This window comes from Lemur catta, chromosome 14 (genome assembly GCF_020740605.2).
Source record: "Lemur catta isolate mLemCat1 chromosome 14, mLemCat1.pri, whole genome shotgun sequence".
NCBI classification, from domain to species: domain Eukaryota; kingdom Metazoa; phylum Chordata; class Mammalia; order Primates; family Lemuridae; genus Lemur; species Lemur catta.
This window is the reverse complement of record NC_059141.1, coordinates 20,634,122-20,647,166: the sequence shown is the minus strand read 5'-3', so window position 1 is coordinate 20,647,166 and position 13,045 is coordinate 20,634,122. Positions and strand designations below refer to the sequence as shown.

Sequence of the window (13,045 nt, the reverse complement as noted above, 5' to 3'; positions counted from 1 at the left end):
GATGTCATAACCGAGCACATTTCCTTAGGGATATGCATTTATCCCCATGCTCCACCATCCGTTTGTTCATTTCTATTTTGGGGACTCTGATTTCATATTGAATCGGAACAAATATGTGAATCAAAAATGTATTAGTTGATAAATTAATCTATAAAAATGTTAAAATTTACTGTTTTCTTTTGAATTCTAGTTATTGAGCTATACCAGCAGAGGGAAAGTTAAAAAATAATTATTTTGTTTTTCTTCCATAAGGGTCAGTCTGAATGAAGTTGCATGTAAGCAAGGGAGATGCAGAGCAATGTGAGCTGCTGGTATCAGAAACTATTCAAGCTTTTCATAAGAGCAGTGTTTAAGCAGGACTTTTTTTTTTTTTTTGGTAAAAGCAAATAGCAATAATATGACTAACAACTGAAAAAGGAAATAAATAGATTACTTAAGAGTCCAAACAAAACATTTTCAATAAAGATTTTCTCAGTGGAACATTTAGGTTCTTATTGAGTCTGTATACAATTATATCTTACTCCCTAAACAAAACAGATTTTCAGTGATAAATGTTTTTGGACAGCAGCAAGATTCAATTCAGTTCATTTCAAGATAAGGATTTATTTGTGAAATTAGAAGAAAATAGTTGCCAACAAGGACCCGGGGGAGTCCTATCTATCTTTAGCTCCTCTGTTGGTGTTTTACCCAGAAACGTCTCAGAGATGGAGGTGCTTCTTACAGGGATGAGAAAAATTGCAGGTGGAGCAGAAATTAATTTGTATTTATAGTCCAAACACCAACATGAATCCTTAATCTGCTTTTTTTATGATTTTAGGGGAATTTATAGAATCATTTAGATTGGAAGAAATCTCCAGTGGGTCATCAAGTTTCCTCTCCTTATAATGGCAGTGCTGATTTTATTATCCTTAAAGCAGCTCTGATAGATGGGTGTCAAGCCTGGCTCATGTTTCATGCATTTAAAAATGTATATTCCCTACTCTGACTGTATTTAATGTGTAGGAGACAGCCTGGGAGCTGCCTATAAGCCCAGGAGACCTTTACTGAGTTCCTGACACACAGTCTCCTCTGGAACCGATGCCAAATATGTAGCATATTAAGCATTATACGGATGCCATCAAACCCAGTTAGCTTTTGGCTTCTGACAATTGGGGGCATTTTCCTCCAATGCATGGAGGGGCCCAGTGCACTGTCTGTTCTGCGATGATAATAGATCATTCCCTCTTCCATCCTTTTGTCCTGTGTCCCTCCAGAGACCTGCCCTTCCCCCAGTTAAAATGGCCTGCTTGGAGATTGACTGTGAACCAAAAAGCATTTTGGGGTATCTATAATGTCTACAGAAGTTTGTGAGACACAAAGGAATATAAGACATGGTCCTTACCCACGAGAAATTTACAGCCTCTTTGAGAAGATTCCTGGGCTGTATTTGGGAAGAAATGAGACAGATCTCTATGAGCAGTATGTGGAAATCCAGACTGTTACTTTATGGTTCCATTTAGTGAACAATACACAATTACACCCAATCACATTATACTGGGCACTGACAATGGCGAGTGCCTAATTGTGCAGAAGGGCCACTGTCTCAGACGGTATATAATGAGGTGTTTGTTGTTTAAAACAGCTGTAAGTACCAAAGGGATAAGGGCAGGGGAGATGAATAAGAACTGACTTCCTCAGGGACAAAGAAGATGTGTTTGGGCTGGGCCTGGAGGTGTTAAAATGACTCATCCAGTTATTGCCGAAAAATCATGCCTTGAGGCAGGTTGGCACAGAAGCTGAGAGCTCGGTTTTGAGTCTTGGTTTTACCAGTGACTGACTTTGTGACCTTGGGCAAGTACCTCGCCCTGCCAGAGCTCCAGTACTGGAAAGCAGTGAGGGGAACAGTAGCTGGTTTAGAAGGTCGCTGTGGGCATCAGATAAGTTAACTGATTTGAACTGTCTAGGACAGCTAGACACGCAGCACAGACTCCCCGTGTGTGGTGGTGGTGGTGCGGGTGTGGAAAAGGCACTGTGGAGGCACACGGGTGGGGTGAAGGGATGTTTTCTTGAAGGAGGTGTATTTGGAAACCAATGAAAGGGGCATTTTGGGCAGAGGGAAGATGAAGAGTCAGGGTTCTGAGGCCGAGTGAGAGCATCCGCAGTGTGGGGATGTGGTTGGGCAGCACATGTATCGCTGGCTATTTGGTTTTGGGGAACAACTTTGAATATATTTGGTGGGGACCAATTATAGGGTTTTAGAGAACAAACATAGGCTTTAAACTTGCTCCAGCAGACAACTACGGACTGACTGTGACGACGATCACAGCTCCCACAGGAGCAGTTAATGGGTCTTACATGCCTCTTATGTTATATTATGTGTATTATCCTCACAATAATTCTTACTATTTAGGTATTAGGCCAGTTTTACAAATGAGGGGACTGAGGCTCAGAGTGATTAAGTAACATGGTTAAGGCTGCTCAACTGCCCAGGGGCGGAGCCGGGGGCTTGAACCCATGCGGTGTGCTGTGAGCCGCGACTCCTGTGTCCTAGCTGAGGTTGGCGTCCAGGCCTGTGCTCTGCAGGATATTAGTCAGGGTGTGACTCTGTGAATGTGATGACGAGGAAAGGCTGAGGCCAGGGGCTGGGGCTGAGGGAGAGGCCAAGGAACAGTTGTGACGTGGGCCCACCGAGGATGTTGGCAGGGGCAGGCACTGAGGATGAGGAGAAAGGAGAAAATCCCTGAGATCTTAACAAGACCAGCAGCGCAGGGGACTTGGCCATTGAATGCCTGTGAAGGAGACGGGTGAAGAGGCAAAGGTGGCTTTCAGTTTGCCGCCTGGTCAGTGATGACTCCAAGGGTGACCAAGCCCATCTGTAGCCTTGGGGCCTGTGAACCCACAGCACACCCCTCCTTCCACTGCTGCCCCCACCGCCCCCACCGCTGTCCAGGCTGCAACCTAGACTTAGGACTCTTTCATCCTTGATGAACAGAGGCCAAAACCACAACAAGACAAAACAGGGAAAGAAAACCCATGTCACATAAAGACTGCAAACATTTTTTAGTCCAGTAATGTTTTCGTCCCATTTCACTCTCCCTGATTTGTGTCTCTGGTGGGGATTGGCAGTTATGGGAAAGAAATCTTTCCCCCATGATGTGTTCCAGCCGTTTACCGTTGGTGTGTTGGAAAACTGTTGACTTTTGCAGACTTATTTGTATCCAACCTATCACAATAAATAACTTCTCAGGTAATTTTCTGGGGATTCTAGGTATATAATCATACCTTCTTTATGAAATGATTGTTTCCTTCTTCTTTCCAATAATTGTTCCATTTGTTTTTATTTCCTAACTTGTTGTTTTGTTTATAATATCAGTTGTTTAAAAAAAATTAGTTGGAATAATGAAGTGCTGTTGGGTTTTTGAGTACTAGCAGGAAGGATGGGCTGGAAATCAGAGAGGCTAAAGGTAGCGGGAATGGCCAGCCAGCTACTGCGGCAGAATTGAATTGTGATGTCCAAAGAGATTAAAATGAAGGAAATTGAAGAGTCACAAAAGAAAATTGACCGGCTTTGTTACTGTGGGTAGGGTACAAAAGATGGCTTTCAGGCTTCCAGTCCAAAGTCCAGTCGCTAATTGACAGTCACCAGGAACTTGGCTAGGTTATTAATAGAATTTGAAGTTTATTGCAGTCTGTTCACTGGAAAAGAGGTGAAAGGATGGAAATTAATTAGAATTCTCAGTTTATAAAAACAGTTCCAGGAATGTGGATTTAAAAGAAATTAGCAAGTATTTTAATTTTCTTCAATATCACCATGGTCTGACTCTTAATCGAGCTAGAGGCAAAATATCACAGAATAATTACAATTTATAAGTGTTCTTTCTAGTTGACAAAGCAATTTTACATGTATTGTCTCATCTGGTCTTCAGCAACTCTGTGAGATGGATGGTGATAGGAGGATTTAACATTTGTCTAGCAAGTTATATTTTGCAAAACTCTTCCACCTACACCACCTCATTTGGTGCTCACATTAATTTCTAAGGTACAGTCAATACATTTACCTGATTGTGGCTCTCTACACACAGATTTTCTTTTTTGTCTTTGAAAATGAAATTCCCCACACAGAATGTGCACCCTTACCTTGTCCATGCCCCGAACCCCTCTTCATTTCTCAAAATCCTGTTCAGTTAGGACATTACCTTTGCCCCTTGCCCACAAGGACAGAGGTGGGGTGGAGAGGGGCTGAGCTACGCAGCTCAAGAATGGAGGATCCAGCCTGGCGGTCCTTGGGACTGCATGTAGAGGAGAATTGAGAAGAAGTCCCCTTGCTAATACTGGGGGTGACAGAAACTTTGGCGTGGCCTTATCCTCTTTGGCTTTTTCCAAAAGTGAGGACAGTGGAGAAGGTGGCTGTCGTGTGAGCATGGGCAGTGTTTAGAGGATGACATTTCATACGCAAACATACATAAGCACGCTGGGAGGCTCTATATTCCGTGCTTAGACAAAGCTCCTTCCTTGGATTTTAGGAGAAGGAAGAGGAAAGCTCATTGGGTTGTCTGCAGGTCTTTCAGTGAAACGTGTCCGACGTTGAATGGAACTCAGAGGACGGCATCACAGAGGCCAAGGGAGGAGAGACTTTCAAGGAGGGGGAGGTCACCTCTGTTAGCATCTGCCAAGAGAAGCAGAACTGATGGAAGGATGTGGCCATAGGAAAGTCACCCACTGGTGCCCTGTGACAGTCCAGTTCCGAGGGGTTGTTGGGGATCAAGCCCGGCTGCCCGGGGCTCAGAAGGGCTGAGATGTGAGACAGCAGAGGCAGCAGACTTGGGTTACTTGGATGAGACATTTAGCTTTGAGAGACTGGAGGAAAAAACTGTAAAAATACACATAAAACACAAATACATTCTTGTTATAAAAGATTCAAAGAATTTGGAAACATATAGAATAAACCATGCAAAACCTCTGTCCCTGTTTGTCTCAGCCCCACTCCCCAAGTGTGGTGGAATGACATATGCTCTTCTAGTCCTTGGTAAACATTTTAGAGGGAGGGGCGAGATTCATAATGAGGTCAGGCATGAACGCCAAGGGCGGGTGCAGAAGGAAGAGAGGAGGGTGAAGGCAGGCATGCGTGTTTGTGTTGTGCGTGGGGATAGGGTGTGTGGTTCTGTGTGCATGGGTGTATGTCTGCCTATGTTGACTCATGCACACATGCACACACACTCACCAGGAGAGAGGGGGAAGGAAATCAGCTCCCCATCTGATGTGAACAGGAAGGCAGAGAGAGTTTGGGTAGCACCTATGTCTTGCACTGGAGGGTGGGTTCCTGGAAGGCGCCGTCTGTTCGGATCAGGACATCTGAGCGAGCGTGACTGAGGGAAGCTGGGGTACTGCAGAGAGAGATCTGAAGAGGCTGCTGAGGCGGTGCTATCCAGGTGTTCACAAGACATGAAAGTGAGAATCGCTGAGCAGGGGAGAGGAACAGATCAAGGTGCAGGGCTGGAGTTTGTAATGGCCCTGCTGTGTACAGTTCTGCACTGTCCTCCAGCCACACTGGGTGGCCTGGGAGCTGAGCGATGGGACAGTAGGAGAGAGACAGTGCTGGGAGTGTGCACGGCAGGAGTGGCAGGGGCCGGGGTGACAGTTTGAAAGGGCTATGGGGGACACTCAGAGGTATCTGACTCTGGGGTTGAGGTAGGAGAGGCAGAGCAGTGAGCTCAGGAGGGGGCGGGTGGCTGCGTACGGTGGGAGGGTTGAACAATTGCAGGTTCAAAACGGTGAGTTCGGAGCCTGTATTCAGAGAGGGGAATGTGGAGTCAGAGTGTTACAAAGCCAGCTCTTGAATTAATGACATTCATAGTCAACTGGCTGCGGAATTTTGGATGTAATATGTCAACCAGATAAAAGCAAAAAAACATGCCAGTGCCTAGTGTGGCATATCAGTCCCTATCCTCCAAATTTGTTTATCAAAATGTCCTTGTTATCTAAGGATCCCTTAGTGTCATTTCGGAAATCAATATGTATTTTAAGAAGCCTCCATTCCTCTTTGATATTGAATATGACAGTTGCTGTCTGATTTGTGAAATCCTTTCATTCTGCTAGGCCTGACACGACTGGACTTTCTCCTAAGACAAAAACGACTCAAGGTACATCTTCATACCATACCTCGCTTTTGTTTTCATAAAAACTGATCTTTTCCTCTGTTGAGCCACCCATGTGACCCCTGCGCTCTGCATGAAATCACTACACTTTTTCATTTTAGGCTCCAGGCTTTGGCCGTTTTGGACAGGACACAAAATATAAACCTAATTTCCCCCCAGCTTTTCCTCTTCTGCCTGCTCCAGAGAGTTGCCAGCACATAATCGCGGTGGCGGTAAGGGATGGAAAGATGGACAGAACATGAAGGGAGTTTTTCTAGGACTTTCGAAGTCAAGGATGTGAGAGTAGCTGAGAGTAGGATGAGGAAGGGGGGGTTTTATGTACTGATGCGGATAATGTATCCCCTTCGCGATGGTTGAGAGATACTAATAAAGTACTTAAGTTAGCCAGAAGGTACTTGCTGGTCGTTTTCTTTGCCTGTGACACCTCTCTGGGACTGGACCACAGGGGTCTTAGTGTCAGTGGGGCTGTGCTGGAATCATTCATCACTTTCCAGTCAAGAGTGGATGGCGTGAGAAGGGGGTAACCCCAGGACCGCTGAAATAACAGGAGCGGATCCCACCATAGCCCACGGGGCAACAGAAGCGTCAGGAGACTGGCAACAAAAGATCGTTTCCTTATGGTTGTTGCTTTTCACGTTGCCTTCTCACCTCTGGTCTTCTTCTGGAAACAAATCTACTTTGCATTACAGAACTTAATACACGATTTTCCACTTCCCTAAAATTTTATTAAGTGCTTTATGGAACAATTTGCGTAAGGTCTAATTTTCCAAGTTGTCGGCTGTGCAGCGTAATGACCTCATACTTTCTCATCTAGTTTCATGCCATTATTTATATAAAGAGGTGGTTGGTTTGCATTCAGATTAGGCATATAGGAAAACTGGTCATGTTTTTTCTTCTGCAGTTTTAGATCTACAGCATCATTGTTGCTCTATTTCAGTGCTGTCCAATAAAAATATAACGTAAGCTGTGTGTGTAATTTTAAATTTTCTAGTAGCCACAATAAGAAGATGTGAAAAGAATCAGTGAAATTAATTTTAATAATACATGTTGTTTAGCCCAATTTATCCAAAACAATATCATTTCAGCATGAAATGGATTTCGCTATTAATGTGATATTTTATATTCTTTTTTTGGTATTAAGTCTAAAATATCTGGAGTGTATTAGTACTTTGAGCAAATATCAATTCAGAATGTCTACACTTCAAGTGCTTGATAGCCACATGTGGCTAGGGGCTACCATATTGAACCAGCACAGATCTATTTTGCGATTGTGATTACTTGGGTACCAGTTTGGCTGCTAAGTTCTTTCTAAGTTACTGGGAATGTTTGATCTGAATGAGGGCACTCATGGGAGTGGCAGAGAATTGTTTAGTCATTTAATGAGACATTCATTCATTTATTCATTTATTTTTCTTTTCATTCACTCATTCTCTCAACAAATACTGAGTACCAGGTCTTATGCTTATTCTACGAGTACAAAAAGACACAAGGGACAGTCTTTGTTAATGATGATGGCGGAGTCTAGTGGAAGAGGCAAGCATGCAAACAAATGACTAACTATAGCACAGTATAATAATAATAATGTACTATACTAGAAACATAGACAAAGTATTATGGGATTTGCATGTAGAAAAATTAAGTTAGAGACATAGTTCACACCACACACTAAATTTTAAAAAATATTGTAAAAGTTCTAGAATAAACTATAAATGAATTTCTATGTATTCTTTGGGGTAGGGAAAACCAGTTTTCTTTCTTTCTTTTTAAATGTTAATGCGGAAAAATAGATGATAATAGAACATACACATCCTCTATTCACCCAGAATAACAAATGTTAATGTTTTGTCACATTTGTTTCCTATTTTTAAATAATGAAATAATAGATTTTCAGATTAGGTGAAGACTTCTTTGTCTTCAGAGTCTCATTTCTTCCCTGCCTTTCCCAGATGCAACAACTATCATTAATTTGATGTGTATTCCTTCAGTATATTTTTGTACTTTTACTGAAAATGGATGCATCTATAAATAATGTATAGAATTACTTGGTACATTTTACATTTGCACACATGGTATTATACTGCATGCATTATTATTCATTTTCTTCTTTTTTTCCCCACTTAGCATTATATTTTTGAGACCTATCCATGTTGATACACATCAAAGATGTAGATAATTTCATTGAATAGCTATACTATATCCATTTTTAAAATTATGGACATTTAGGTTTATTTTCTTTTAAAGTTTCACTATTGCAAAAATGTTTCAGAGGCATCCCTGTACAATTTTTCTCATACACATATACGAGCATCTCTCTAGGGTATATGCCTAAAAGTAGGGGAAGGACTAAGTATAAAACCAAAGGCAGAAATCATAAAGGAAAAGAGTGATAGCTTTGTCTACATAAAAAGTTTAAAACATCACCAGTATAGCAGAAAACACTTTAAAAATGGAAAAAAAATCTGGGAAATTATTTGCAATGAATATGGAAGAGAAAAGGTCAATATCTTTAATGTATAAAGAGTTTTTGCAAATCAATTTGAAAAAGATGACTATCTCAGTGAATAAATTGGTAGAGATAATAACAAACAGTTCACAAAAGAAATATGAATGGCTAGCGAACATGTAAAAATATGAGAACCTTATTAGTAATCAAAAGAGCAAAAACTAAATCAGAATTTTGTATAAATATGTCTGTATTGAGGATGTTTATTGTCGTGTTATTTATGCTGGCCATTAAAGATGGCCTTGCATGAACCAATGAAGAATATGACTAAATCAACCGAAGGTTGAAAAACCCAACCACACTGTGATAATGCCAAAAATGCAGTTAATTTGAGGAAATTGGAAAGGCCTCCCAAAATAAGTTACTTTGAGCAGGGTGTTAAAGGATGAGGAGATGTTTGCCAAGGGGTAGAGGTGGCAGTAGAGCAAAGGCATCCTGGGAAAAGGAGTGGCCAGCACAAAGGGAAGAAGTCACAGACGGAAAATAAAGACATTTTATTGATTTATGGAATTGTTATAAGGACTGGACATAATTTATGAAAAGTGGCTGGCATATAGTACTTACTTAGTGAATGGTAGCTGGTGATTATGAGAATAACCATGACAACAGTGATGATAATGCCATAGTGTAGCATAGTGCCTGGTGTGTCCATCAGCACATATTGTACGATAGCCAGTTGGGTGAATGAATGGTTGAGTAAATGTGTGTTTAAATAATTGAGTCAACAGTGCCAGTGGACTGACTTCACCTTTGTCCTTCTTGACCTCTACCACAGTGGAAGCTGTCATGCACACTCTGTACTTGCCTCCTCCCTATTTTTCAGGGCTCAGAAGTTGGCTGATTTTCCTCCCTTGCTGTCTGTTCCTTCTCTCTTTTTTCTTGGCTTTTTTCCCTCCTTCTTCTGTTCCCTAAATGTTAATCATTCTCCAAGGCATATTCTGGAACATTGCTTTTGCTGCTTTCACCCTCAAGGATCTCATTCTTTATTAAGGCTTCAACTATCACCTTCATGCAGATAAAGTTGAGATGGCTTATCTAGACTTTCCCCCCATTCTGGGCTTGTATTTCTTAATACTTGTTTGTCAAAAGGGTATCCTGGTGATTCTTTGAAATTGAGCTCCCCATCTTCTGCCTGAAGCCAGCTCCTTCCCTGGCATGAGTCTGCACATTCATGGTGTGGCAGCTTTTCCAGGCTCCCAGAGGCTTGAAATGCCAGAGTCATTTCTGACTCCTCCCACCCAAGTCCCAGTCAGTTGCCGATCATGTGAATGCCATCTCCACATGCTCCTGCATCTGTTTCCAACCTTTTTTATTTTTTCTCCCCAGACACTATCATGATTCAGGTCCTCTAAAGTTAGACCAGTTCTCTAAAGTGGAGTACTGAGTGTTGGAAAAAAATATTAGAACTTTTACACATATACGCATTTTTATGTCAATCTTTGAAATGTTCTGTTTTATATATGTCTTGTAGTATAAATAATTTATTAGAGAGGTGTGTGTATATAAGCTATAATAACATATTATTATTAATGGAATAATAATATACACCAAGAAACCCTCAATGGCTTTGCTTTCAGCTGCCTATCAAGTTGAAAACAAACTCACTTGCCTGTCACTCACGACACATATAGTCCCCCTTTCTAGTCTAGTAAGGCAGCCCCTTCCAACCTCCCTTGTCTACACTGAGGGCTCTAGCCAGACTGAACTGCTTACTGGATGCTTTTAAGCTGTCACTTCTTCACCTTTATGCCTTTGTATCGTTCTCTTACTCTCCACCTGCTATAAGAAGCGTATGTGTAGTGGGTAAGAGCAGGCAGTATATTTAAACACTTTTATCTCAATCTTTAAAATGTTCTATCTTACATAGGTTCAAATCTTGGTTCTGCCACTTCCTAATTGTTTTATTTGGGCAAGTCATTGACACTTCTAAGCCTCAATTTTCTCATCTGGAAAATAGGGATAATAAAAATCAGTCCATGGGTTTGCTGTGATGATTTCTTGAAATAACACTTGTTTTGAACTTAGCATCATGCCTGGTGCATCCATGATACTTGTTTTGTAAGTGAGAGCTGCTGCTGCTGCTTCTGGCGTTACTCTTTTCCAGTGTTCTCTGTCTAATTCTCCCAAATTGTGACATCGTGCAGGAAAGCAAAGGTCATCATAACATAAAAATATTCACTAGCGCGCTTGCCGTTTTTATGAGTAGTCCCCATTCAGACATCCCTCCCCCCATCCTGTGACTAATTCCTGCCTGTCTCAATGTCATTGGTCTCTCTTTTTCAGTAGGATTGTCCAGTGTTAATATCCAACAGTGCAATGCAAATATGATGCAAAGCAATTGTAGAATAAAACTGTAAACTTTGCAAAAATGTCAGATACCATGAAGTCAACACAAGCTATATTAGAAAAATGCTGGACTCATATACAAAAGTGATGATAAATCAAGATCTACTGGAAAAAGAAAAAACTGAACAAGTATAAATACAGACACTTCACAAAAGAATGTTTTTAATATCAATGGATGAAGATGGGATTTGGGAGAAATTAATGAAGATTTGAATATTTCTGCTAAAACAAATCAATTAAAAATACTTGGTTGTAGTACTTAAAAAACACAAAAAGCATTAACCATAAAAGAAATTATGGATAAATCTTAGTACATTAAAATTAAGAATATCTCCTCCTTAAGAGAAATCATAAAGGCATAAACTCTGTATATTTTTGTATGTCTGGAGTATAGAAATAATTACAAATCAAGAAAAAGACAACTCAGTAGAAAAATAGGAAAATAATACATGTGAATAGGCATTTCTCAGAAGAGGAAACACAAATGGTGAATAAGCCTTAAAAAAGAAACAAGTCTCAACTTTATTTATAAGCAGGGAAATGAAATACATGATCCGATTGAAATACCATTTTATTCTTTCTAGAGGACAAAACTTAAGATGTCTGTATTAGTTATCTATGGCTCCATTATGAATTATCACAAATTTAGCAGCTTAAAACAGCACACATTATCTCATAACTTCAGTGGTTCAGGATCTGGGTGTGGCTTAACTGCTGGGTCCTTTGCTTAGGAATGCCCGACAATACCAAGCAATGGCAAGAATGCAGATCAGTGGGGATTTCCATGAGCACTTTGGAGGGAACACGCACAAGAATGTTCACAGCAACATTGCTCAGCAAAACAAAACCTCAGAAACAACCCAAATACCCACCGACAGTAGAATGGGTAAACTGAGGAATTCTTACCCAGTGGAATATCAGATCAACTACATGCACAGAAACACACAATAACCATAAGATTTATGGTTCAATAAATCTTAGAACCATGATGTTGAAAACAACAAGCAACTCAAAGAACACTACATATGCTTGGATATATTTTTATAAAGCTCAAAGCAAAGGAAAACTAAGTAACAGCTATATGATAAAACTACATAAAAAAATCAAGGCAATGATGATAAAAGGATTCAGAATGATGCTTACCTTGGATGAAGGTGGCGGGTGTGTAGGCGCAGGGATAGGGTGAAGCGTGGGTACACATATTGATACCGTTCTATTTCATAAGTTGGGTGATGGGTTCATCACGAGTATTTATTTTATTATTATACTTTATAGATGTTATATATATTCTTTTGTAAGATTGTTACATAATAAAAAATTAAGAAAATGTTGTACTGCAGAAGTCAGATGTATGAAGGAAGTCAAATTGTACTATAATATACTGTTATCAGTTATGTCCAAAACCACAATCATTTTACTTGAGGTTAATTATTTGTTTATTCCAATAAGTAGTATATCATAATTAAAATGTAAATTTTGTTAATTATAAGAGAAAAGGACTTTTTGTGAGTTTTAGATCAATTTTTCAAGGAAAAAATCTAATTGAAACTTTTTATTGGCTGTGTGCAGTGGCTCACACCTGTAATCCTAGCACTCTGGGAAGCCGAGGTGGGAGGATCGCTTGAGGTCAGGAGTTCAAGACCAGCCTGAGCAAGAGCGAGACCCGGTCTCTACTAAAAATAGGAAAAATTAGCTGGACATGGTGGCTCCCACCTGTAGTCCCAGCCACTTGGGAGGCTGAGGCAGGAGGATGGCTTGAGCCCAGGAGTTTGAGGTTGCTGTGAGCTAGGCTGACACCATGGCAATCTAGCCCAGGTGACAGAGTGAGACTCTGTCTCAAAAAAAAGAAAAGAAAAGAAACTCTTTATTACTCGTTATGCAGATTGGACACCCTTTTATTTTATGTTTTAAGAAAATGCTTATATTTTCAAAGAAAAATGTCAATAGCCAATTGTATACTTACTTATTCTTCAACTCCAATTTTGTTTTCTTTAGACTTAGAAGTGACTCACTGATTTATTACTTTAAACAACTCCTCTTTTTCCCCTTTTAAATATTTACC

General features: G+C 40.4%; 1 protein-coding gene across 1 annotated transcript in view; it reads left to right on the top strand.

The window, feature by feature from the left end:
- CFAP58 (cilia and flagella associated protein 58) overlaps positions 1 to 13,045 on the top strand; it is an 84,800-nt gene that overhangs the window by 57,212 nt on the left and 14,543 nt on the right. The gene's annotated exons all lie outside the window — the stretch shown is intronic.